The sequence below is a fragment of the Pseudophryne corroboree genome, chromosome 9, assembly GCF_028390025.1.
Source record: "Pseudophryne corroboree isolate aPseCor3 chromosome 9, aPseCor3.hap2, whole genome shotgun sequence".
NCBI classification, from domain to species: Eukaryota; Metazoa; Chordata; class Amphibia; order Anura; family Myobatrachidae; genus Pseudophryne; species Pseudophryne corroboree.
In genome coordinates, this window is record NC_086452.1 from 295,933,092 (window position 1) to 295,960,837 (window position 27,746).

The window sequence follows — 27,746 nt, forward strand, 5'->3', positions numbered from 1 at the left end:
TAGTATGCGTGGGTGAACTGGGGGAGGTGCATAGTTTCTCAAACTCGGTGAGGTCCCTAGTTACGTCAGAGAAGTTCTTAGAAGATGATATGAAATGGTGTACCTGCAGGAACCTCCAAAACTCAGCACTGTGTAGGTTCCAAGAGGATTGAACATCTGAAAAGGAGCGCACCCTACCCGAGCTCACCAGCTGACCGACTCTAAAGATCCCGGCTTCTGCCCATGGGGCGAAAGCAGTCCCTTGGAAGCCAGGGGCAAATTCAGAGTTATAGAGAAAGGAGGTTAAGGGGGACCATTTGGAGGATATGTGACTCTGGGATCTCAGCGTGGCCCATAATTTGAGCGTGGGAGAGACCGTGGGGTGTGATACCTTCGGGAGGGTAGGAAGCCAAGGTGCAATTTCAATATAATGTGGGAGACAGCCCTCCTCTAGGAGGACCCATTGTTTGCGGTCTTTGGCACGTGTCCATTCCAGAATCCTATTCAGGTGTACCGCGTGGTAGTAGTTAGGGATATGTGGGAGTTGTTGCCCCCCTTGATGTTTTCTCCTGAACAAAATGTCGTGTTTAAACCTGGGTGTATTACTACCCCATACAAATGTACGGATAAGCCTCTGGACGTCACGAAGCCAGAGCAGGGGAATGTGTATCGGAAGGGTCTGGAGAAAGAATAAAATCCTAGGGAGGGCATTCATTTTAACTACGTTGATCCTTCCGAACCAGGACAGTCTCAGTTTCTTCCATTTCAGGAAGTCTAGGCGAAGCCTAGTCAATAAGGGTTTAAAGTTTAGGGAGAACACTTTGGATAAATCGTTGGTCAGTAACACCCCCAAATATTTTAATTTATGATCGTGCCAGGTGAAGGGGAAGGCTTGTTTCAGGCTTTCTACTATAGCAGGAGGAGTAGTTAAATTCATGGCAATAGATTTGGAATAATTTATTTTGAAGTTAGAGAGGGCTCCAAACTTCTCAAACTCTGCCATAAGTTTGGTAAAGAGGTGACCGGATTCATGATTATTGCGAGTAGATCATCGGCATATAATGCCAGTTTGTATTCGGTCCCCCTTACCAACAGGCCCGAAATATTTGGGTTAGCCCCAATACTTCGGGCTAATGTTTCCATGCAAAGGACAAAGAGCAATGGGGATAGCGGGCATCCCTGTCGCGTACCGTTGAAAATTGGAAAGGGGTCAGAAAGGGAGCCATTAATCCTAATTTTGGCGGACGGGGAGGTATAGAGGGATAGGATTCTGTGAAGACAGACGTTACCAAGACCCAGATGCCTCAATATACCGGTCAAAAAATCCCAGTCTACTCTGTCAAAAGCTTTTTCTGCATCAGTCGACAGTAGGATTGATGGGGATGAAAGCTGGCCGGCATAGTGAATCATGCTGAGCACTTTAGAGGTATTGTCCCTAGCTTCTCGGCCTAAAACAAATCCAGCTTGATCTCCATGTATCAAGCCAGGTAACAAAAGTTTAAGGCGGTTTGCAATCAATTTAGCGAAAAGTTTTATATCTATGTTTAATAGTGAGATTGGCCGGTAACTGGAGCAAAGACTGGGGTCCTTACCCTCTTTAGGTAGAACTGCAATATGGGCTTCGAGAGATTGTGGGGAGAAGGGCGATTGATCCGATATGGTGTTAAAGGCTCTTGTGAGTATAGGGATTAATTTCTCTTTAAAAGCTTTGTAATAGGCAATAGTATATCCATCGGGACCGGGACTCTTGCCATTAGGAGAGGATTCAATAACTTTCCGAACCTCCTCAGTAGAAAACGGGGCATCTAGATCCTCTACTTCTGTTGCGGTTAGTGTGGGGAAATGTAAGGTCCGTAAGTAGTCAGCTATGGCTTTTTGATGGGACAACCTGTCAATTCTTCCGGTTGGGCCGGAGAGGTTATACAGAGTGGAGTAATATGTCCTGAAGGCCCTGGCTATGTGGGGTGTCTGGTGCTGGGGTTGGCCATGATTGTTTTTAATTGTATGAATAAAAGTAAGAGCACGTTGTTCTCTAAGTGCTTTGGCCAGTAGTTTTCCAGGCTTATTGCCCCATTGATAGTATCTGCTACGGCACTTCCGATAAGAAAACTTGAGTCTATCAGAGAGTAACTTATTCAGAGCCGCCCTAGCAGTTTCGAGATCGGCGTAGTGTTGTGGGGTTTGGGATTTTTTATGTAGAAGCTCGAGAGATTGTATCTTAGACAGTAAATCCTCTCGGAGTTTCTCTCTCTGCTTTTTGCGGAAGGATCCTATTTGAACACAAACCCCCCTGATGACACATTTATCAGCTTCCCATACTGAGACTTTAAAAATGTCATCTAAGTCGTTGGTACAAATGTAAGAGTCCAAAGCGTTGTCAATTCGGGACTTACAGTCTGCGTCTTGCAGGAAAGTGTCGTTAAAATGCCAGGACCATTGGCGATGTGTGTTGGGAGGTAAGCGTAGTGTGAGGTTAACTGGGGCATGATCGGACCATACAATCTGTCCTATAGAGGCATCAGACAGGAGGTGTAAGTGTCGGTGACTCAAAAATAAGTAATCAATCCTGGAATAAGTCTGGTGTGGGTGTGAGAAATAGGTGTAATCTATATCAGTAGGGTGTGTCAATCTCCATGTGTCGATCAGCTGGTGGTCGAGCAGGGCACGTCTCATTCCCCTATGCTCCCCCTCTGGCCTGTAGGAAATCTTTTTAGAATTGTCCTGGCGGGGATCCAGGGTCCAATTTAGATCACCTCCCATCACGACCACCCCTTCTAAAAGAGGTTCCGCGTCTTCTAGAACTGAGGATATAAAGGAAGGTTGTTTAGCGTTAGGGGCATATATATTCAAAAAAGAGAAACGTTGGCCATATATGTCGCATTTCACCAGCAACCCCCTACCCTCAGCTATTCTGTGGGAGGCAACATTGAGGACAGGCAGGTGGCGAGCAAGTAATATGGCTACGCCTAGTGTCTTACCAGCAGAATTATTAGACAGGAAAACATGCGGGTAATAGTGACATTTTAGGGACGGTACGTGTCCTATCTTGAAGTGTGTTTCCTGAATAAAAGCAACGTCGATTTTCTCATCTCTAAGCCATTTGAGAAGTTTAGACCTTTTTTCAGGGACATTCAGCCCTTTGACGTTAAGGGTAGTTACGTGTAGGTCATTCACCCCCATTATCAGACGGATCTAATCGCTTCACATTAGTCTTCTCTTCGGCAGACCCTGGGAAAGGTAAGGGAAGAATAGCAGAGGGGGGAGATAGGAAAGAAGGAAAAGCAAGGAAAGAGAAGGAGAAAGCTGCGGCGTGGGAATCCCCGCCAAAAAGTACTTTGATATTAAACAGAAGTGGTGTTACTACAAAAAGAACTGCTGCAAAAAGGACAGGAGCGGAATCCTGCCGACTCCCGATCCAAAGAAACAGGGGATGCAGCATAGTGGGGTCTTGTGGGGGGCTCAGGACAGCGACCACTCCCAAGATAGACTAGATAAATATACGGTATTACCGAGGTGTGCACTGGGCACATGTGAAACATGAAAAATAAAGTATATAAATATATAAGTATATAAATTTGTATAAGAGTGTACAGATAATCCTCAAATTATCAAACCGGGTTCCATGAAACTGTAGCATCTGTACACTATTATCCATCCATAAAAACAAAAAACAAAAACCGATCTCACTCGTGAGCAACACATAGCACTATTAAGAGAGAAAAAGACTCAATGTATAGCACAAGTAACAGGCAAATTTACGTCCATTCGGGACGAGGCTTCTCATTCAGGGAGGCTTCGAAGGACGTGGGCCAGGAGTGGATCCCCGCATCCGTGGGGAACGAACTTGCTGCCACGCGTCATCTGGAGGGAGAACAACAGGCAAGTCCGGAAGGTGGTGAAAGGCGTCCCAGTCCGGCACCGGAACCGGAGGGATTCCCAGGATCGTGAAGAAAGCCTGTAAGTCCGATGGTCATGGCGTTCCAGGACGTCAACTCGTGTCGCGATTTGAGACATATCTTGTCGGAGCGCTGTCACCTCCTGAGTAATGGTGGAAAGTAGGCGAGTCTCCAAGGCTGAGAAATCTTGTTTCGTAGGAAGTGTCCGTACATGAGACAATATTTTGCTTATCTCCGCAGACAGAGAGAGGGCCTATGGGGGCACCGGTGTCCCAGGAGAGGCCATGTCGTCCACCGGATCGTGTAAACTCGGGGAGGTCGGGACAGTAGAAGAAGCAGCGGGGGATGAGGTTGGGGAAGTTAGGAATTGACGTAAGTCTGATGAGCGTCGGTTCGCGGGGAGCGGTATCGTGTCCGGCTTGGTCTTGGCCTTTTTTTTCTTTATCCCTCTCACCATGAGATCGGTCTTTAAATAAAGCGGTGTAGAATCACCCTTTCACATATCCTCGGCACTGTGAAGCATGAGGGTCGTCGCCGTGCAAAAGCCCCCACGTGGTCTTAGGGTGGCATCAGGCAGGCATGTATGAGGTTAGGGACCCATTCGTCCACTTGCAGTGGTAGTATATCCGATATGGCCCGATGGGGGTGTAACTGCGTGACCCCAGGCTGCCAAGCAAGGTATCCGCCAACGCAGATGCCTAATTTGATATATGGATGGCTGGATGGGTGGATGGATGGATGGATGGATGGATTGATGGATGGGTGAAGGGAGCACTATGGCTAACTTTATTTTGCACTAAGGCCTGTCTGGCCCAGCCTCATGGGTCTCCCTTCCTTCCCTCACACTTAGGCGCCGCAGAGTTTAATTCTTGGGACCGCAGCCCCGTTCAGCGGCCTGGCAGCAGTGAGATCTCAGTACCTTTTAGTGAATCCAATATGGCCGCCGGGCGTCTTCCAGCGCTGTCTCGCTCGCCGGCTTGCTGGGTCTCCGCCGGGCGGGTATATATCCGTTGGGGCCAGGGACAGGGAGACACCTCTAGTCGCGGCCGGCGGCCAGCGGCCGCGGAGAGGACGGAGCTCCAGGTGACGTCAGCGGCCCGTGCAGCGGGTCCCAGAGCCGCTTCCGGCCTAAGGCCTTACTCGAGGTCCCGGCTTCTCCTAGCCCTGTAGGCCGCAATCCGCGGGAGCAGTTAAAACTGCTCCCCGATTCCGCGGCACTTCAGGGGTCCCAGCGGGGGGTGCAAGGAGGGCAGCAGAGAGAATAGGGTGGCTTGGGAGGTGCAGAAGGCAGTAGAAAAAACAGTTTGGGCTATGGTTCTCAGGAGCTCACACTAGGCACGTCTGTCTCCTTCAGCACCCAGACCACGCCCCCGGGACTATTTTTTTAAATCTGCCATCCTGTCTGACACTGCAGTGTCACTCCTAGATGGGCCAGGTGTTTGTGTCGGCCACTTGGGTCACTTAGCTTAGTCACACAGCGACCTTGGTACACCTTTTTTTCTTTGCATCATGTGCTGTTTGGGGACTATTTTTTAAATCTGCCATCCTGTCTGACACTGCAGTGCCACTCCTAGATGGGCCAGGTGTTTGTGTCGGCCACTTGGGTCGCTTAGCTTAGTCATCCAGCGACCTCGTGCAAATTTTAGGACTGAAAATAATAAGATTTTACTCACCGGTAAATCTATTTCTCGTAGTCCGTAGTGGATGCTGGGGACTCCGTAAGGACCATGGGGAATAGATGGCTCCGCAGGAGACTGGGCACATCTAAGAAAGATTTAGGACTATCTGGTGTGCACTGGCTCCTCCCCCTATGACCCTCCTCCAAGCCTCAGTTAGGAACTATGCCCGGAAGAGCTGACACAATAAGGAAGGATTTTTGAATCCCGGGTAAGACTCATACCAGCCACACCAATCACACCATATAACACGTGATAGGAACCCCGGTTAACAGTATGATAACAAATGGAGCCTCTGAAGAGATGGCTCACAACAAAACCCGATTTTTGTAACAATAACTATGTACAGGTATTGCAGACAATCCGCACTTGGGATGGGCGCCCAGCATCCACTACGGACTACGAGAAATAGATTTACCGGTGAGTAAAATCTTATTTTCTCTGACGTCCTAGTGGATGCTGGGGACTCCGTAAGGACCATGGGGATTATACCAAAGCTCCCAAACGGGCGGGAGAGTGCGGATGACTCTGCAGCACCGAATGAGAGAATTCCAGGTCCTCCTCAGCCAGGGTATCAAATTTGTAGAATTTTGCAAACGTGTTTGCCCCCGACCAAGTAGCAGCTCGGCAAAGTTGTAAAGCCGAGACCTCTCGGGCAGCCGCCCAAGATGAGCCCACCTTCCGTGTGGAATGGGCTTTTACAGATTTAGGCTGCGGTAAGCCTACCGCAGAAAGCGCCAGCTGAATAGTGCTACAAATCCAGCGCGCAATAGACTGCTTAGAAGCAGGAGCACCCAGCTTGGTGGGTGCATACAGGATAAACAGCGAGTCAGTCTTTCTGACTCCAGCCGTCCTGGAAATATAAATTTTTAGGGCCCTGACTACATCCAGCAACTTGGAATCCTCCAAGTCCCTAGTAGCCGCAGGCACCACAATAGGTTGGTTCAAGTGAAAAGCTGAGACCACCTTTGGGAGAAACTGAGGACGAGTCCTCAATTCTGCCCTATCCATATGGAAAATCAGATAAGGGCTTTTACAAGACAAAGCCGCCAATTCTGAAACCCGCCTGGCCGACGCCAAGGCCAACAGCATGACCACTTTCCACGTGAGATATTTTAAATCCACAGTCTTAAGTGGTTCGAACCAGTGTGATTTCAGGAATGCCAAAACCACATTGAGATCCCAAGGTGCCACTGGGGGCACAAAAGGAGGCTGAATATGCAGTACTCCTTTGACAAAAGTCTGAACTTCGGGCAGTGAAGCCAGTTCTTTTTGGAAGAAAATCGACAGAGCCGAAATCTGGACCTTTATGGACCCCAATTTGAGGCCCAACGTCACCCCTGCTTGCAGGAAGTGCAGGAATCGACCCAGTTGAAATTCCTCCGTCGGGGCCTTCATGGCCTCACACCAAGCAACATATTTTCGCCAAATGCGGTGATAATGTCTTGCGGTGACATCCTTCCTGGCTTTGATCAGGGTAGGGATGACTTCCTCCAGAATACCCTTTTCCTTCAGGATCCGGTGTTCAACCGCCATGCCGTCAAACGCAGCCGCGGTAAGTCTTGGAACAGACAGGGTCCCTGCTGCAGCAGGTCTTGTCTGAGCGGCAGAGGCCAAGGGTCCTCTGTAAGCATCTCTTGAAGTTCCGGGTACCAAGCTCTTCTTGGCCAATCCGGAACCACGAGTATGGTTTTCACTCCTCGCCTTCTTATTATTCTCAGTACCTTGGGTATGAGAGGTAGAGGAGGAAACACATAAACCGACTGGTACACCCATGGTGTCACTAGAGCGTCCACCGCTATCGCCTGAGGGTCTCTTGACCGGGCGCAATATCTTTTCAACTTCTTGTTGAGGCGGGACGCCATCATGTCTACCTGTGGTTTTTCCCACCGGTTAACCAGCATTTGGAAGACTTCTGGATGAAGTCCCCATTCTCCCGGGTGGAGGTCGTGCCTGCTGAGGAAGTCTGCTTCCCAGTTGTCCACTCCCGGAATGAACACTGCCGTCAGTGCTAACACATGATTCTCTGCCCATCTGAGAATCCTTGTGGCTTCTGCCATCGCCATCCTGCTTCTCGTGCCGCCCTGTCTGTTTACATGGGCGACCGCCGTGATGTTGTCTGACTGGATCAGTACCGGCTGGTTTTGAAGCAGGGGTCTTGCCTGGCTTAGGGCATTGTAAATGGCCCTTAGCTCCAGGATATTTATGTGAAGAGAAATCTCCTGATTTGACCACAGTCCTTGGAAATTTCTTCCCTTTGTGACTGCCCCCCAGCCCCGAAGGCTGGCATCCGTGGTCACCAGGACCCAGTCCTGTATTCCGAATCTGCGGCCCTCTAGTAGATGAGCCCTCTGCAGCCACCACAGCAGCGACACCCTGGTTCTGGCCGATAGGGTTATCCGCTGTTGCATCTGGAGATGGGACCCGGACCATTTGTCCAACAGGTCCCACTGGAACGTCCTTGCGTGGAACCTTCCGAATGGAATTGCTTCGTACGAAGCTACCATTTTTCCCAGGACTCGTGTGCATTGATGTACCGACACTTTTCCTGGTTTTAGAATGTCTCTGACCAGAGATGACAATTCCTCAGCTTTTTCCAGTGGAAGAAACACTCTTTTCTGGTCTGTGTCCAGAATCATTCCCAGGAACAGAAGACGTGTCGTCGGGACCAGCTGTGACTTTGGAATGTTTAGAATCCAGCCGTGCTGTTGTAGCACTTCCTGAGAAAGTGCCACCCCCACTATCAACTGTTCTTTGGACCTCGCCTTTATCAGGAGATCGTCCAAGTACGGGATAATTAAAACTCCCTTCTTGCGAAGGAGTATCATCATTTCGGCCATTACCTTGGTAAAGACCCTCGGTGCCGTGGATAACCCGAACGGCAGCGTCTGGAACTGATAGTGACAGTCCTGTACCACAAATCTGAGGTACTCCTGGTGCGGAGGGTAAATGGGGACATGCAGGTACGCATCCTTGATGTCCAGGGATACCATGTAATCCCCCTCCTCCAGGCTCGCAATAACCGCCCTGAGCGATTCCATCTTGAACTTGAACCTTTTGATATAAGTGTTCAAGGTTTTTAAATTTAAGATGGGTCTCACCGAACCGTCCGGTTTCGGTACCACAAACATTGTGGAGTAGTAACCCTTTCCTTGCTGAAGGAGGGGTACCTCCTTGACGATCACTTTCTGTGAATACAGTTTTTGAATAGCCACCAACACTGCCTCCCTGGCAGAGGGAGTTGCCGGCAAGGCAGATTTTAGGAAACGGCGGGGGGGAGACGTCTCGAATTCCAGCCTGTACCCCTGAGATACTACTTGAAGGACCCAGGGATCCACTTGTGAGAGAGCCCACTGTGTGCTGAAAAACCTGAGACGTGCCCCCACCGTTCCCGATTCCGCCTGAGCAGCCCCAGCGTCATGCTGTGGACTTACCGGACGCAGGGGAGGACTTCTGCTCCTGGGAACTAGCTGTGTGCTGCAGCTTTTTCCCCCTTCTTCTGCCCCTCGGCAGAAAGGATGAGCCTCTAGCCCGCTTATTTTTCTGGGGCCGAAAGGACTGTACCTGATAATACGGTGCTTTCTTTTGCTGTGTGCCTGTGGCAAAAAAGTCGATTTCCCAGCAGTAGCTGTGGAAACGAGGTCTGAAAGACCTTCCCCAAAAAGTTCCACCCCTTTATAGGGTAAAACTTCCATGTGCCGCTTGGAGTTGGCATCACCTGACCATTGCCTAGTCCATAACCCCCGTCTGGCGGCAATGGACATAGCGCTTATTTTTGATGCCAGTTGGCAAATATCCCTCTGTGCATCACGCATGTATAAGACCGCGTCTTTTATATGGTCAATCGTTAGCAAAATATTGTCCCTATCCATGGTATCAATGTTTTCCGACAGGGAGTCTGACCACGCAGCAGCAGCACTGCACATCCAAGCTGATGCAATAGCGGGTCTCAATATAATGCCAGTGTGTGGGTATATAGCTTTTAGGGTACTTTCCAGCTTTCTATCAGCAGGTTCTTTTAGGGCGGCCGTATCCGGAGACGGTAGTGCCACCTTCTTTGATAAGCGTGTCCATGCTTTATCTACCCTAGGGGGTGTTTCCCAGCGTGACCTATCCTCTGGCGGGAAAGGGTACGCAGCCATTAACCGTTTAGAAATGATCAATTTCTTATCTGGGGAAGTCCACGCTTCCTCACACACCTCATTTAATTCGTCAGATGCAGGAAAAAACTACTGGTAGTTTTTTCTCACCAAACATAATACCCTTTTTAGTGGTACCTGGGGTATCATCAGAAATGTGTAAAACATTTTTCATAGCCTCAATCATATAACGGGTGGATCTATTGGAGGGTACACTCGTCTCATCATCGTCGACACTGGAGTCGGTATCCGTGTCGACATCTGTATCTGTCATCTGAGGTAGCGGGCGTTTTACAGCCCCTGATGACATTTGAGACGCTTGGACAGGCACAAGCTGAGTAGCCGGCTGTCCTATGTCGTCAAACCTTTTATGTAAGGAGCTGACACTGTCACGTAATTCCTTCCATAAGTCCATCCACACTGGTGTCGACCCCGCAGGGGGTGACATCACATTCACAGGCATTTGCTCCGCCTCCACATCATTATCCTCATCATACATGTCGACACAGCAGTACCGACACACAGCAGACACACAGGGAATGCTCTTACAGAGGACAGGACCCCACAAAGCCCTTTGGGGAGACAGAGGGAGAGTATGCCAGCACACACCAGGGCGCTATATAACACAGGGATATCACTATACAGAGTGTTTTCCCCTATAGCTGCCTATAATATATATATATTGTGCCTAAATTGTGCCCCCCCTCTCTTTTTTACCCTTTCTGTAGTGCAGGACTGCAGGGGAGAGCCAGGGAGCTTCCTTCCAGCGAAGCTGTGAGGGAATAATGGCGCCAGTGTGCTGAGGGAGTTGGCTCCGCCCCTTTTTCGGCAGGCTTTCTCCCGCTATTTTATCGTTTCTGGCAGGGGTTAATATACACCTATATAGCCTCTGGGGCTATATATGGTGTTAGTTTTGCCAGCCAAGGTGTTATTATTGCTGCTCAGGGCGCCCCCCCCCCCCCCCCAGCGCCCTGCACCCATCAGTGACCGCAGTGTGTGGTGTGCATGAGGAGCAATGGCGCACAGCTGCAGTGCTGTGCGCTACCTTGGAGAAGACAGAAGTCTTCAGCCGCCGATTTTCCGGACCACCTTCTTGTTTCTGGCTCTGTAAGGGGGACGGCGGCGCGGCTCCGGGAACGGACGACGAGGTCGGGTCCTGTGTTCGATCCCTCTGGAGCTAATGGTGTCCAGTAGCCTAAGAAGCACAAGCTACCACCACTTAGGTAGGTTCGCTTCTTCTCCCCTTAGTCCCTCGTTGCAGTGAGCCTGTTGCCAGCAGGTCTCACTGAAAATAAAAAACCTAAACTATACTTTCTTCTAGGAGCTCAGGAGAGCCCCTAGTGTGCATCCAGCTCAGCCGGGCACAGAAATCTAACTGAGGCTTGGAGGAGGGTCATAGGGGGAGGAGCCAGTGCACACCAGATAGTCCTAAATCTTTCTTAGATGTGCCCAGTCTCCTGCAGAGCCGTCTATTCCCCATGGTCCTTACGGAGTCCCCAGCATCCACTAGGACGTCAGAGAAAATATTGTGAGGTGTGAGGTGTTCAGAATAGACTGGAAATGAGTGGAAATTATGGTTATTGAGGTTGTTAATAATACTATGGGATCAAAATGACCCCCAAATTCTATGATTTAAGCTGTTTTGAGGGGTTTTTGTAAAAAAACACCCGAATCCAAAACACACCCGAATCCGACAAAATATTTTCAGGGAGGTTTTGCCAAAATGCGTCCGACTCCAAAACACGGCTGCGGAACCGAATCCAAAACCAAAACACAAAACCTGAAAAGTTTCCGGTGCACATCTCTAATCTTTACACATATGGAACTAGAGGCAGCAGTGTCTCAGATATCCGCCCACTCGTCCTCAGCCAAAGATCAGATTCCCAAGCCTTCTCATAGGAGGTAGGCTGGGGGGGGGAGGGTAGTAAGTAAGCAAAGTGTATATAAGAGAGATCAGACCTCTAGTGTAAGAACAGCTAAAGCACAATGTTTTAAAAGTAGTCAGGGGCCTTTTGTTAAGAACAGGGTGTACTGTAGAATGAAAATGTCTAATTTGAAGGAATTGGAAGAAGTTCTTATTGGGAATAGATTTAGCCTCCTGAATTTGAGAAAACTGAGGAAAACTTGCAGTCGTTCTTCCATGGGGGGAATGAAGTTTTGTGCATACCCGGAGGAAATACAGGGTTATGTAAAAGAGGTACAGTTGAAGATGGGGTGTGGGCTAAGCCATATTTTTTATTTGCAAAGTCCCAAACAGCTAAGGAGCGAGAGACGATCAGGTGAGAGACTACACCTTTAGGTCCGGCAGATCTCGTAATCCATAAAAGGAAGGAAACCAAAGAGAGCCCCATGACAGCAGCCTCAATATCAGTCCATACCTTCCGTGCCTCAGGACAACACCATTGCACACAGTGTGCCAATTGTGCCGCAATACAGTAACCTCTAAAATCGGGGATACCCAGTCCTCCGTCATGAGTAGAGCGCTGTATCAGTGACAGTTGAATTCTGGGGTGCTTATTAGCCCAAATAAAGCGAGAGGATTGAAATCTTAAAAATGTAAACACATAAGAGGGGATGAAAATTGGGAAGGTTTGGAAGAAACAGAGGAGCCTAGGGAGCACATTAATTTTCACCGAATTTATGCGTCCAATCCACGATATACAGTAAATTGAGAGGATCAAGTGAGTAGGTCTAGTTTGACCTGATCCATTTCCCAGGGAAAATTAGCCTGAAAGAGCTGGTTATGCCAATAGGTTAAATAAATACCTAAATATTTAAGTTTGCGTTTGTGCCAATTAAACGGGAAGGAAGCTTCCAGAATCAATTTAGTTGGTCACGGAACATAGAAGTCAAGCACTTCAGTTTTTTTGGTATTGATTTTATAACCGGAGAATTTGGAATAGAGGTCTATTTCAGCTAAAAGGGGATGCAGAGATCGGGTTGGTAGTCCCAAGGATATTAGGACATTGTCTGCATAGAGCACAATTTGGACCTATTCGCACACCAGCAATGTCAGAATTGGCGCGTATTCCTGCAGCCAGGGGTTCCATAACTAGGGCAAATATCAAGGGGGAAAGTGGGCAACCCTGCCTTGTGCCGTTAGCGATCCCAAAGGGGTGAAAAGTAATGCGATTAACTGAAACCGTGGCTGAGGGGAGTGATATAGGGCTTGAATACCTTGGAAAAAGTTACCTGCAAAACCCATCTTGCGGAGGACCTGAAAGGCAAAGGGCCGCGCAATGCGGATGAAAGACTTCTCAGCGTCCAGCACAAGAATGAGAGAGGGGAGTTTCTGAGTATGTATAGTGTGAATTATATCTATGGCTCTCCTAGTGTTGTCGGACGCCTGGCGACCTGCAATAAAACCCACCTGGTCTGGATGTATGAGATGAGGGATATAAATGGCTAGATGCAGTGCTAAGATTTTGGCATATATTTTTAGGTCTACATTGAGTGAGGAAATTGTCCGGTAGTTAGCACATTTCGTGGGATCTCTATCGGGTTTTAGGATTACCACTATATCTGCTTGCAACGAAGCAGGTGCAAAAGATGCATCATTCAAGATATCATTAAATAGAGAGGTGAGCTCAGAAGCAAAAGTTTTATAGTATTAATCCGTAAAACTATAAGGTCCCGGGGCAGCAGAGGGACGCATGGACTTTATGGCAGCAATAGTCTCCTCTTGTGTAATGTCTGCATTCAGTGTAGAAAATTGACTGTTATACAAGACAGAGGTGTATTGGAAAGGTATGTCTGACCGCTTCAGATTCACGTGTAGAAGTCGGGGGTGCTGGTAGATTATACAAGGAGTCATAAAAGTCCCTAAATTCTTCGACCATCACTCTGGAATCATATGTGAAACCTTTTAGTTTATTAGAATAGAGCTTATCTATAGAAGCTTGGGCTTGCTTACATCGTAACTTGTTAGCCAACAGAGAGTCGATTTTATCAGACTTGTCATAAAACCTTTGGCGGAATTTCTGCAAAGTAGTGGCAGCGCTACGGGAGAGGAGAGTATTCAACTGACCTTTAAGATTATCAATCTGAGCAAGAAGTGTAGCTGTAGGACTAAGTTTATGCTGTACTAATAAGGTCTCTGAAATGGAGAGAGATTGCTCTCACTGGGAAAGGTTGGGGATGAGTGCTGCTTGACCTGGAGGTGTCCTACCCCCTGTTTGCAGAAATTGTTGGAAGGATTAGGTCAGCGCGCTCTGGGGATGTGTGTTGAGGAGGGGGGGGTGGGGGAACGGGAAGGGGGGGATTGTTTTTGTGTTTGTATAGGGATGTCTATAATGTATGTCTCTCATTCGGGTGCAATGATGTCTCGTGAGACAAAATTGGGTTATTAATATTTATTGGGTGTATAACGTGGGTGGGTCCCCTCTTCAGGTATGTCTTGCAGACTACCCTTTCTGGGTGTACCTTCCTAAACGGTACACCTATGGTGGGGCCCTTATAGTCAGTATGTCCAATTACCACTATCAGGTGTGTCTTGCAGACCACCCTTTATGTGTATACCCTCCTGATGGTATACTTTCTCAGAAGGACCCCAGCTGGGGTTAATGTCAGGTGTCCCTGTTTATGGGTCACCTTTACCATAGGTGTGGTGAGCCTATGTGCTTCTGGTGGGTATGATTATTTGTGTGGTGTTATTGTTCTGACAGTTTGCGGCGTCCCGCCTGTCAGACTCTGGGTTTTCGGCTTTGGGTAGCGGGTATGGGGCTGTGAGATCTCACCTTCCGCCGGGGACGAATCTGGAGCGTCTGTCGCCGGTGTCTGTAGTCCCGTGCCCGCTTCCTTCGTTGCCTCCGTGTGTCTTTTCTGTGGCGCTGGTTCCCGTCCCTGCAGCAGGCACCGCGTCTATCTCCTGCTTCCGGGGTCCCGTCTGCTCGTTCCTGATGGCCGCGTCACGTGCAGTGTCACGTGAGCGGGCGATGCAGGTCCAGAGCCGTGTGTAACTCCTTCTCCGGCCGGAGAAGGGTATGCTCGAAGTATGGGGAAAAGTCTGTGTGTATGTCAGGTCTCAGGTATCCAACGCGTTTCAGCTTACAAGCCTTTTTCTAGGATTACATTCCTGCAGATCTGGATGGCATTTAAGCTACTGTCAGAAGCGTGATTGGTTGTCAGTGATTGACGCCCTCTTTTTCAATTGGGTGTTTCTCGTCCCACAGTTGTCAGTCAAAAAAGTTCGGTCCATGTGCATTATGGCTTTGTGTGATGTGTTTTAGTTTTTCCACTATGAGATAATGAGACGTTTTTTTTATAAAAAGGGAAAATGTGTGCATATTTGTTTGGCGGGTACATAGAGTTATGGATGACCATATAGTATTTATTGTTTCATTAGGTTATATCGTGTTTGTGTTGCACGGATGTGTGTGTTAGATGTGACCATTTGGTATTTATTGTTTCAATAGGTCTCGTGTATCTATGACCGTATCTTATGTGTACTGTATTGATATGTGTGGGTTTCACATTATGTGGTCCTGGTCATACCTGTGGATGGAGAATGTATCTTTTCCGTGCAATGTTATGTGTTAATATGTTCCTATATTGTTATTGTTCTGAGTTTCTTGGACTAAAGGGTGTATATAATTCATTCTTTGCTGGATGTATTGTGGACATAGATCTCTTTTTGGTGGATGTGCCTTCCTTCCAAGGTTAATGTGATGCCACTTTCCAGTTTTGAATTTATTTCTCTATTATATAACTGTGGTGATGTTGTAATCTATGTTCAAACCCCTTGGTGCGAGGGTCTTCAATGTAAAGATCCATTTTAGTTCTTCTCTATTAATCTTTTTCAAATAGTCTCCTCCTCGCCAGTTTTTGGTTATTTGTTGTATTGCCATGAACTGCAACTGGGTGGGATCTTGCATGTGTTTTTCTTTAAAGTGTTGTGAGACACTATGCTTCTCGTATCCTTTTTTGATATTATGTATGTGTTCTGATATCCTGATCTTCAAAGCCCTGATGGTGCGTCCAATATATTGGAGACCGCATGAACATGTGATGAGATATACCACCCCTTTAGTGTGGCAGGATATCTCATCCCTGATGGTATGTTCCTGTCCTGTGGTGTTTGATACAAAATGTGTGATGCTTTTGGTGGTTCTTGTGCTTGTGGTTCTGCAGCCTAGACATGAGCCACAATAGTGGAAACCCTGCCTTTTACTACTGCCATCTATTTTCATCTGATGGGTCTCCGTCGGAGGGATGTGGTTGTGTACCAATTTTTTTCTTATGTCTGGGGCCTTCCTGTACACTATTTTGGGTTGTGCTGGTAGGATACTAGCTAGTGTTTCATCCTGCTTCAAAATGTCCCAGTGTTTCTTGATGCTTTGTTTGATCTTTCTAGCTGCAGTGTTGTACTGTGTTACAAAGTATATGTCATTGCCTTGTTTCGCTTGATGCCTGTTTTTGTATGTCAAAAGTGTTTCCCTATCTGTTTCTTCCAATTTCTGATATGCCTTATTCACAGTCTCTTTATTGTATCTTTTGTCGAAGAATTTCTGTTTTAATTCTTGTCCCTGCTCTTTGTAGTCATCTATCTGTGTGCAGTTCCTCCTCAATCGTGTGAATTGTCCTGTGGGGATGCTTTTAAGCCAGTTCGGATGATGGCTACTGGTGGATAAGATGTAACTGTTCACATCCACTTGTTTGTGGTGTGTGCGCGTTTCTATCTTGTCATTGGTAATGTGAATGTCTAGGTCTAGAAAAACTACCTTCTCTTTACTGTAATTGGTGGTGAATTTTAAATTTCGGTCGTTGTTATTGATGTAGGATATGAATTCTTGTAAGTCATTCTCTGTCCCTTTCCAAATGAATAGTATGTCATCTATATATCGTCGCCAGAGGACCAGGTTTGCCCCGAAGCCATGCCCCTGCCAGATGTGGTCTTCTTCCCACTAATAAGGTCGCAATTTTATGAAGACGTTGAAATAGATGTTGAAAAAAATGGGGTTGATCTTGATTGGGAGCATATACAGAAACAAAAGTAAAGGTGTCCGAGCGCAAGGAGCCTGTCCGGGTCTGTTATTGTCTTAGAGTAAGAGAAAGGGACCCTGCGGTGAAATAAAATTGCAAGTACTGCTTACCTTTAAGCTGGGTATGCGATCCAGTAAGGTCAGTCTCCTGCAGGAAGACAATATCAGCTCTCTCCCAGTGACAGGCGCCAAGGACTACAGTGCATTTCTTAAGAAAATTAAGCCGATCAACGTTAACAGAAAGTAATTTCAGAGCCATAATGGAAAGAGGGGTAAGATACAAGTTTTAAAGGAGGCAAATCACCAATAAAGAAGAATAGAAGAAAGAGAATTAATTGAGGATCAACACCAAGACCAGAAAAGAGAAAAAAAGAAAGACAAAACTAGAGAACAATACGAAAAGAGAAGAAGACAGAAAGTGCCCAAAAGGGCAACAACCCTAGAGAAATGGGTCCCAAATGGGGACCAGTACAGAAAATAGTATGTCAACAACAGTCATCAGTGATATAGGGTGCATGGGGGTGGTGTACCATTGAACCAATAAGACCAGTACATCCTGGTCCAGAACTTGTCAGGAAATCCCGACACAACAGAAATAGTCCCTACTCGTAGGGAAAGAGAAAACAAACATGCTACCTATGTAGGCAGGGTAGAAAGGAGGGGGAAGGGGGAAGAAGTCAGGAAAACAAGGGGAAAGATACATCATACAACATATGCAGATCTAGACCACAGCAACACAATAACACATAGAAATTCATAAACCGTCTAGGTCACACATGACCATATAACTTATCTACACACATATAAAATTGAACAAAACATAATGAGGCTACCCAGCATCGGAACACTCGGGGCTAGAAAAGGATGTGATGTGTGCTAATGGTCAAGATCCATGATCAGAACACAGTCTCAGAAACAGGACAATGTCCAGAGGCTGCAGCAAAGACGAACGGAGGCATGGAAGGCAGCCAGACGAGATCAAGGGGGGGTCTACATCTCTCGGGTGTGACGATTCACTTTTGTCCATTCAGCCATCGGAGGTCTCGGACGTTGAGGATTAGGAGAAGCCGAGGAGGACGAGGCATGAGGAGAGGCCGGAAGTAAATCTAGTTTGGCAAGCAAGTCTTGACCTTGGGCTAAAGTCTTTACTGGATATGTGGCATTGTCGGCAAAGACCTGGAGAAGAAAGGAGAATCCCCATCTGTAGCAAATATTATGGTGATGAAGAATCCTTGTAATAGGCTGAAGGTCCCTCCGTTTCTGAATGGTGGAAGGAGCCAGGTCTTGAAATATTTGAAAGTGCATGTCTTGTAAGGCTATAGTGGATGAATCTCGAGTGGAAAACAAAATTTGTTCTTTGGATTTGTAGTAATGTAGGCGTGCTATAACATCCCTTTGCGGTTGAGATGCCGAGGGTTTGCCTCTTAAAGCTCTGTCACATAAACAGTCGTCATCACCAGTAAGGTCGGGCACCAGGTGCTGAAAAAAGTCTTTAGGAAATGACTGTAGAGAAGAACCAGACACAGATTCCGCAACATTGCGAATCCACAAATTATTAGGCCTGAGCGATTTTCCTGATCTTCTTGCTTCTCCTTAAGTTGTTCAAGCTCGTCATGGAGCCGAGTAAGTTCTGAATCCATGCACTGCTGCGAGCGACAGAGGTCATCAGTTTTAGTTTCTAGAGCATCAGTCCTGGATCCCAAAGAGGCTATCCCTGACTTAAAGATCGCCCTGGAAAGTTCTTGGTTAAAAGCGGACTGTACACCCTCCAACAAGCTAGTTATCACGGCTTGTATTTGTGGTTCAATACTCGAGTCAGTGGATTGAGGAGGAGAAGGCGATTCCAAGAGAGACCTCTGTGTTTGCGCGGTTTTGGCTATGCTGACAAAAAAGTTTTTAGGGGCCGGCTGTTTTTTTTTTTATTTCTCTGCAACATAGTGGAGAGCAGTAAAAGACAAAATGCAAATTACACTGTAGGAGCAGGTAGGAGAGGGAATCACAGGTAGCACTACAACAGAAATGGGGACCAGGATGGAGTAAGGTCACATTAAGGAAGCATAGCGAGAGAGAATATCATCAGTAGCATTCCAAGGGGATACACTGGTAGTGTCCCATAGAGCAGGCGCCTACGCCAGTGGGCCCACAGGCGTAGTGGGAAGGGTGTTGCTCCGGGGTGCAGGCACAGATAAATACGTTCAGGCTGGAGGCACGAGCCCCTCCTCATGTGAGACCCAAATGTAGGTGAGAGCTTTAAAGAGGCTGCTGGATTGGCCACCGACAAACTCAGATCGCCCACTGTCTGAGAGGGGCCGGAGCAGGCAGGCAGGACAGCATCCATGGGGCTAGGCAGGGGCGTATCTACCATTTGGCCAGGATGGCACTCGCCAGGGGCGCCCGTAGAAGGGGGGCGCCGCCCGGAGGTGCCACCTGCGGCCAAGTGATAGAGCAGTCCGGATGGGCAGGGAGTGAAGCAAAGGCTGCACAACTTACACGGAGTTTAATCAGCGGCTGGAGGAGACAGAAGCTGTGTGCTGCCGAGTCCTGACTTAAAGTCCTGGCTGCAGCAGTTTCTGCTACAGCTGAATATATCGCCCCCCTCAGCTCCTGCACCTCCGAGTCACTCCCTCCCTCCACTGTTCCCTTGAAAGCAGTTAGCCCCGCCCCCTGGAGGCGGAGATCCAGCCCAGGCCCATGATTACCAGGGCAGTGTGAGGAGGATTACTGGGGGTGCCTGCAAGGAATCACACCGCGGGAGGAGGAGAGACTATGGCTGGAGACTGATGGACAGACCCCTTGAAGTGCTGAGACACCATGGTGAGTCCTTGTCCCAAGAAGTCCGTGACAGCTGTCTGTGTGGAGGAGGGGATATGTGTGGGTGGGAAATGAGAAAGATGTCAGTATGGGGGGGGGGGGGTTGATGGATGTGTGTGAGCCTGTGAGGGAGCTGTTGGTGGACAAGGGAGGAAGGGGAGATCTGTGCATGTGACACACACAGTACATCAATTCCTGCAAATATCCCACATTTTAGACCCCCCCCAATCATTGCAGTAATACCATCCACATAACAATAATCGTTTCTTCTGTTCTGCACAGTTTGTGTGCTGTCAGTGTGTGTGTGTGTGTGTGGGGGGGTGGTGGGGGGGGGGCGGGGGGTTGAGAGAATTGTCAGTATTGGGACTGGGGCATGTATATATGAGAGCTGTCAGTGTGGAGGGGGGGAAGGGGGAATTGGTGTGATGGAGCTGTCAGTGTGGAAGGGGGGGATTGGTGTGATGGAGGTGTCAGCATGGATGGGAGGAAGGGGAAGATTGGTGTGATGGAGCTGTCAGTGTGGAAGGGGGGGATTGGTGTGATGGAGGTGTCAGTGTGGAGGGGAGGAAGGGGGGATTAGTGTGATGGAGGCGTCAGTGTGGAGGGGAGGAAGGGGGGATTAGTGTGATGGAGGCGTCAGTGTGGAGGGGGGGAAGGGGGGATTGGTGTGATGGAGGTGTCGGTGTGGAGGGGAGGAAGGGGGGATTGGTGTGATGGACGTGTCGGTGTGGAGGGGAGGAATGGGGGGATTGATGTGATGGAGGTGTCAGCGTGGAGGGGTGAAGGGGGTGGATTGGTGTGATGGAGCTGCCAGTGTGGAGGGGAGGAAGGGGGGATTGGTGTTATGGAGGTGTCAGTGTGGAGGGGGGGAAGGGGGGATTGGTGTTATGGAGGTGTCAGCATGGATGGGAGGAAGGGGGATTGGTGTGATGGAGGTGTCAGTGTGGAGGGGGGGAAGGGGGGATTGGTGTGATGGAGGTGTCGGTGTGGAGGGGAGGAAGGGGGGATTGGTGTGATGGACATGTCGGTGTGGAGGGGAGGAAGGGGGGATTGATGTGATGGAGGTGTCAGCGTGGAGGGGTGAAGGGGGTGGATTGGTGTGATGGAGCTGCCAGTGTGGAGGGGAGGAAGGGGGGATTGGTGTTATGGAGGTGTCAGTGTGGAGGGGGGGAAGGGGGGATTGGTGTGAGAGAGGTGTCAGCATGGATGGGAGGAAGGGGGGATTGGTGTGATGGAGGTGTCAGTGTGGAGGGGAGGAAGGGGGATTGGTGTGATGGAGGTGTCAGTGTGGAGGGGAGGAAGGGGGATTGGTGTGATGGAGCTGTCAGTGTGGAGGGGAGGAAGGGGGGGGGGGTGTGATGGAGGTGTCGGTGTGGAGGGGAGGAAGGGGGGATTGGTGTTATGGAGGTTTCAGTGTGGAGGGGAGGAAGGGGGGATTGGTGTTATGGAGCTGTCAGTGTGGAGGGGAGGAAGGGGGGATTGGTGTGATGGAGGTGTCACTGTGGAGGGGAGGAAGGGGAGATTGGTGTAATGGAGGCGTCAGTGTGGAGGGGGGGGAGGGGGGATTGGCGTGATGGAGGTGTCAGTGTGGGAGTGGTAAGAGTTGTCAGTGGGGGAGGTATGTTTGTGTTTAGATTTGTGCGTATGAGGGTAATGTGTGTTAGAGAGTTTTCAGGGGGGGGCACATTGTTCATAATTGTTTTGACAAGAAGAACTACATCTCCCAGCATCTGCAGCGTGCTGAAGATGCTGATAAGCTTTATCAAAAAGTTTAAAACGCTTATTGCTTTTAAAACTGGGTGGTTAATAAGGGAGAGCTGTACAGTACGGCATTTTTCCAGTGCATATGTTTGCCAGTTGAGCTGCCACATTTCACTGAACCACCCCGAAATGTAATTGCACCCACCTCCGTCCTCCTAGAGGGAGATAGTTACAGCTGTTATACTAATAGTGGGTTGTTGAATGTAGGCCCTCATTCTGAGTTGTTCGCTCGCAAGCTGCTTTTAGCAGCATTGCACACGCTAAGCCGCCGCCTACTGGGAGTGAATCTTAGCGTCTTAAAATTACGAACGAAAGATTCTCAAAATTGCGATTACACACCTCTTAGCAGTTTCAGAGTAGCTCCAGACTTACTCGGCATCTGCGATCAGTTCAGTGCTTGTCGTTCCTGGTTTGACGTCACAAACACACCCAGCGTTCGCCCAGACACTCCTCCGTTTCTCCAGCCACTCCTGCGTTTTTCCCGGAAACGGTAGCGTTTTTTCGCACACACCCATAAAACGGCCTGTTTCCGCCCAGTAACACCCACTTCCTGTCAATCACATTACGATCACCAGAACGATGAAAAAGCCGTGAGTAAAATTCCTAACTACATAACAAATTTACTTTGCGCAGTCGCAGTGCGGACATTGCGCATGCGCATTAGCGACTAATCGCTCCGTTGCGAGAAAAGAAGTCAACAGTACTTATGTCGACACTACAATGCCAGCACCAGATTCCCAACTCAGTTCTAAGGCTGCTTAAAGTATTTTTTCCCTATCCTTCCACTCACTACTAGACACCTACCTCCACCCCTCCACGCACGCGCGCACACACACACACACACGCACGTACGTAGAAGTGAGCCAGTGGAGAAATTTCCCCATCAACCAATCAGCAGCTCTGTATAATTTAATACAGGTTGAGTATCCCATATCCAAATATTCCGAAATACGGAATATTCCGAAATACGGACTTTTTTGAGTGAGAGTGAGATAGTGAAATCTTTGTTTTCTGTGGCTCAGTGTACACAAACTTTGTTTAATACCCAAAGTTATTTAAAATATTGTATTAAATGACCTTCAGGCTGTGTGTATAAGGTGTATATGAAACATAAATGAATTGTGTGAATGTAGACACACTTTGTTTAATGCACAAAGTTATTAAAAATATTGGGTAAAATGACCTTCAGGCTGTGTGTATAAGGTGTATATGTAACATAAATACATTCTGTGCTTAGACTTACGTCCCATCGCCATGGTATCTCATTATGGTATGCAATTATTCCAAAATATGGAAAAATCCGATATCCAAAATACCTCTGGTCCCAAGCATTTTGGATAAGGGATACTAAACCTGTAGTATGCAAATTATAGATGTTACTTCAGTGCTGATTGGTTGCCATGGGCACTTCTCCACTGGCTCACTTCTCCGCTCTTATCACTGCTTAGTAAATGTACCCCTTAGACTCTCTCCTCTGTCTAGACTGCAGTGGTTCCCAAACTCGGTACTCGACAGTTCCAGGTCACCTGTGGATTTTTAAAATGTGGCAGTTGGTGATACACAGTACACATGCCGTGTGACATGGAAAACGTGACTTGTTAGGGATCCTTCAGGACCGAGTTTGAGAACCACTGGTCTAGCGTGTCAGTATCTGTTGTCCACTGTATCCTTTGTCTTATTTTTCGCAGTATTTCTCTGTCTCTGATGTAGTGCAGAGAGGTAGTACAGTGATGTTTTACAGTGTAGTGTAACCTATAGAAGGGTCAGCAATTAGTGTAGGGTGTAGAGGCGTCAGTGATGTAGTGTAGGGAGGTCGGTTATGTAGTGTAGGGTGTAGAGGCGTCAGTGATGTAGTGTAGGGAGGTCGGTTATGTAGTGTAGGGTGTAGAGGCGTCAGTGATGTAGTGTAGGGTGTAGAGGCATCAGTGATGTAGTATAGGGTGTAGAGAAGTCAGTGATGTAGTGTAGGATATAGAGGGGTCAGTAAATATACTAATCCCAAGTACTTACTACACTTATTAAATTAAAACACAAACTGCAGGAAAAAGTATGCAATCTGGGTCAAAGAAAAAAAGCAAAGGGCAGAGGTTAATAAGAGTGACCAACGCCATGCCTTGCGCCACATAGCATTATGTTAAACTGAGATGTTCCATAGTCTGGGGTGGGTGGAACACCATGACACATAGTCTGGGGCAGGCAGGTTAGCTAGCCTATAGAAGTCTGTTGATAGAGGTTGGGGGGGGGGGGGGGTGGACTGATCCAGTGAGGGTAGGCAGGGGAGGCAGAGCCTCACCTGTTATACTCGAGTATTCTCCAGTTTTTTTTTGACTATAAATAACATATATAGGGTAACAAAATATGTACAACCATGTTTCATGCCCACATGAACCCTACGGTTCATATGGGATGTGAGTCTTCGCATCCACCCCCTGCGATTAGCCATAGCTGCCCCCCCCCCCCTGAGTTTTAGCCCTAGCCACCTACCCAGGGTGGTTAGGGTAGGGGGCAGAGGAGGGGTAAATTAATTACCTTGTCCTCTGTCAGCATTCTAAAAATCACAATGTCGCAGTTTGTCATCTGACCGCCTGCATCCCGAACATCACCATTTCCTAACACACCCATTCATATATGTGTATGTAACTCTGACTCTGATACTAGCCAGTGCCTCCTCAGCCACAGACCTCACCGCACCTCACTGGGCAGTTCATGATCCAATGCTGCTTGTTTTCCTGTCTGCTGTTGCTACCAGCCAGTTCCCGTTGACAGTGAGTCCCAAACAGCAATGTTTGGCAGCGTTTGTGGGATGCAGTTGGTGTGGCCCCCCTATTTCAAATTGGGGGGGGGGGGGGGGCGCCGGGCCCTTACTTTGCCAGGGGCTCTCGGACCCCTAGATACACCCCTGGGGCTAGGGACAATAAGCTCCAACCAGGGACCAGAGAGAGCAGGGGTAGCTGTCCAGATTAGCCTAGCCGGTCCTGTATTGTAAGGGCTACAGTAATTAAGGGCCCCCTCGGGATGAGAAGCAGCCACTAGCACTGCTTAACAGATGTGGTATTGCTGGGGCAACGTCCTCCAAGGGTCCAGCCAACAGCTGCTCACCTCATGCAGTGCACCTGTAGCACTTCCCAGCCAAGATGGCCGCAGCATCCCACAAGCGGGTGCAGCCGGCGGTCACTGTAGTGCTCCCTCCTCCAGAATCAGCAGTGAAGAACTTCAGGGGGAGAAGCCACCAGCCGCCGGGAAAACAGCACTGGTGAGTCACCCAAGGATGAGTGCTGAAAAGTTGTCGCAGCCACTCACCTGTGATTGCGACTCCAGGGCTCCACAAGCCGGCGGCAGGCAAACTCGAGGTCCCGGTCCTCTCTACTCCCCGCGTCAGAAAAGCTAACTGTCATTTTTCAAACACAGTCTGTAACATGGCAGTTAGGAGCTGATTAGCTTCTGCAATTTATCACTCACAGTGAAATTTATCACTCGATAAATGAGCCCATATATACATCAAAAGCAGAAGCCTTACCATTTAATATGAAACCAGAAAAAATTGTCAAGATGTAAACATCTCTACAACTGTAACTGGAAGAAAGATTACATTTGATATCTTGGTATTAACATACCTAATTCGCTGACTAACACAGCTCAGATTAATTACAACCCACTACTGTCTCGGATAGAATTTTACTAAAAAGATGGGTGAGTCTGGAAGTATCATGCTTAGGTAGATTAACTGCGTACAAAATGTTGATTCTGCCAAAACTAATGCACCTTTTCCGCTCTATCCCTTATTTAGTTCCACGGAAGTTCATTAGCCAAATACACTCAGTAACAGTTCGCTATACCCCCCGATTAAAGTATAGTCATGTAACTAGAGCTACTGAAGAAAATTTGGAGGTCTGGAAATCCCAGCCTTACAGAAATATCAACATGCTTGTCTGGTGGCGCAGATAAGTGATTGGTCCCTACCCATGAGTGCGAAACAGTGGTTGGATCTAGAGAGAGATCTGTATCCACATATCCTTTAATTAATCTGTTGTGGACACCTGTCCAAAACAGACCTCTCATAGAATCCCCCCTGGCCATTTTAGACGCCCTTTAAGCTTGGGATACAACAGTTATCTCTACTAAAACTATATCTCCACACTCTTGTAAACTATCTTTGTCTGCTCTCTCTAGAATAATTTCAGATCTGAATCTTTCTAAATGGTAATCCTGTGGTATTGACACCATCACAGAGCTAGTTGATGGAACAACAATTAACACTTTTAGGGCCTAATTCAGACCTGATTGTAGATGTGCTAAATTTAGCACATTTACGATCAGTCACACAGACATGCATGGGGACGCCCAGCACAGGGCTAGTCCGCCCCGCATGTCAGGCCTGACTCCCCCACACAAGTACAAAAGCATCACACAGCGGCAATGCTTTTGTACTTTAGGAGTAGCTCTCTGCCAGCGTAGCTCCTGAGCGCTGGCAGGAGCTACTCGGCACTGTGAGGGTCGCAGTGGCTGCGTGTGACGTCACACAGCTACCGCGGCCCGCCCCCTGCCCCCCCCCCCCCAATGGTCCGGGCACGCCTGCGTTGCCTGGACTGTGCCCCCTCCTGCCCAGCGACCAACTCTGCCTGTCAATCAGGCAGAGGCAATTGCAGGGCTGAGACGACTGTCTGGCATGCGCTGGCACAATTGGGCGCCACCACATGCGCAGTTCAGACCTGATCGGCTGCTGTGCGTTTCGCACAGCAGCAATCAGGTCTGAATTAGGCCCTCAGTACACTACAAAGTCAATATATCCTCCCCACTAGAGAACTATTTACATACAATCGTATTACTCATTATTCAGATTCATTAAGATATTAGCGAAGATTCTATCCGGTAAATACAGAGGTTCTATAAGATTTTGGTATACTATAGCGCAAGGTACAGGAGAAAAGTCATCCGCACAAGTAAAATGGGAATCAGATTTAAATTTCACTTTTACACAGCAACAATGGGAATCGATTTACCTCATAACACATACTTTGGGGTACATTTACTAAGATTCGTATTTTCCAAATTCATGTCCAAGTTCAATCACGAATGACATCGACAGTGTAAAATTGCAACTTTTTGAATTGATTACGATGGATTTACTAAGCTGTCGTATTCGGGTTTTTCTTTTCTTCCGATGTCGATGTCATTCGTGGTTTTTTACCTATTTTTACGGCAGTGATTAGCAAAACACTGCCGACTTTTTTTACAATCAATCTCGGCCGGATCTGTGTGATCCGTGCTGGGGTTTATTTTTTTTTTTTTTTTAATTAAACACTGTAAAATAATAAAAAAAAATGCGTGGGGTCCCCCCTCCTAAGCATAACCAGCCTCGGGCTCTTTGAGCCGATCCTGGTTGCAAAAATATGGGGGGAAAAATGACAGGGGTTCCCCCATATTTAAGCAACCAGCATCGGGCTCTGCGCCTGGTCCTGGTCCCAAAAATACGGGGGACAAAAAGAGTAGGGGTCCCCCGTATTTTTAAAACCAGCACCGGGCTCCACTAGCTGGACAGATAATGCCACAGCCGGGGGTCACTTTTATATAGTGCCCTGCGGCCGTGGCATCAAAAATCCAACTAGTCACCCCTGGCCGGGGTACCCTGGGGGAGTGGGGACCCCTTCAATCAAGGGGTCCCCCCCCCCCAGCCACCCAAGGGCCAGGGGTGAAGCCCGAGGCTGCCCCCCCCCCATCCAATGGGCTGCGGATGGGGAGGCTGATAGCCTTTGTTGTAAAAGAAAAGATATTGTTTTTAGTAGCAGTACTACAAGGCCCAGCAAGCCTCCCCCGCATGCTGGTACTTGGAGAACCACAAGTACCAGCATGCGACGGAAAAACGGGCCCGCTGGTACCTGTAGTACTACTACTAAAAAAATACCCAAAAAAAGACAAGACACACACACCGTGAAAGTATAATTTTATTACATACATACACACATACATACATACTTACCTTAAGTTCCCACGCAGGTCGGTCCTCTTCTCCAGTAGAATCCAAGGGGTACCTGTTGAAGAAATTATACTCACGAGATCCAGGGGTCCAGACTCCTCGGGAAATCCAGGGGTAATCCACGTACTTGACAAAAAAAAACAAAACGGTGTCCCGACCACGAACTGAAAGGGGACCCATGTTTGCACATGGGTCACCTTTCCACGAATGCCAGAAAGCCACTCTGACTTCTGTCTAAGTGGGTTTCATCAGCCAATCAGGGAGCGCCACGTTGTAGCACTCTCCTGATCAGCTGTGTGGTCCTGTCCTCACTGACAGGCAGCACACGGCAGTGTTACAATGTAGCGCCTATGCGCTACATTGTAACCAATGATGGGAACTTTCTGCCCTGCGGTTGACCTAAAGTGACGTCACCGCTGAGCAGAAAGTTCCCATCATTGGTTACAATGTAGCGCATAGGCGCTACATTGTAACACTGCCGTGTGCTGCCTGTCAGAGAGGACAGGACCACACAGCTGATCAGGAGAGTG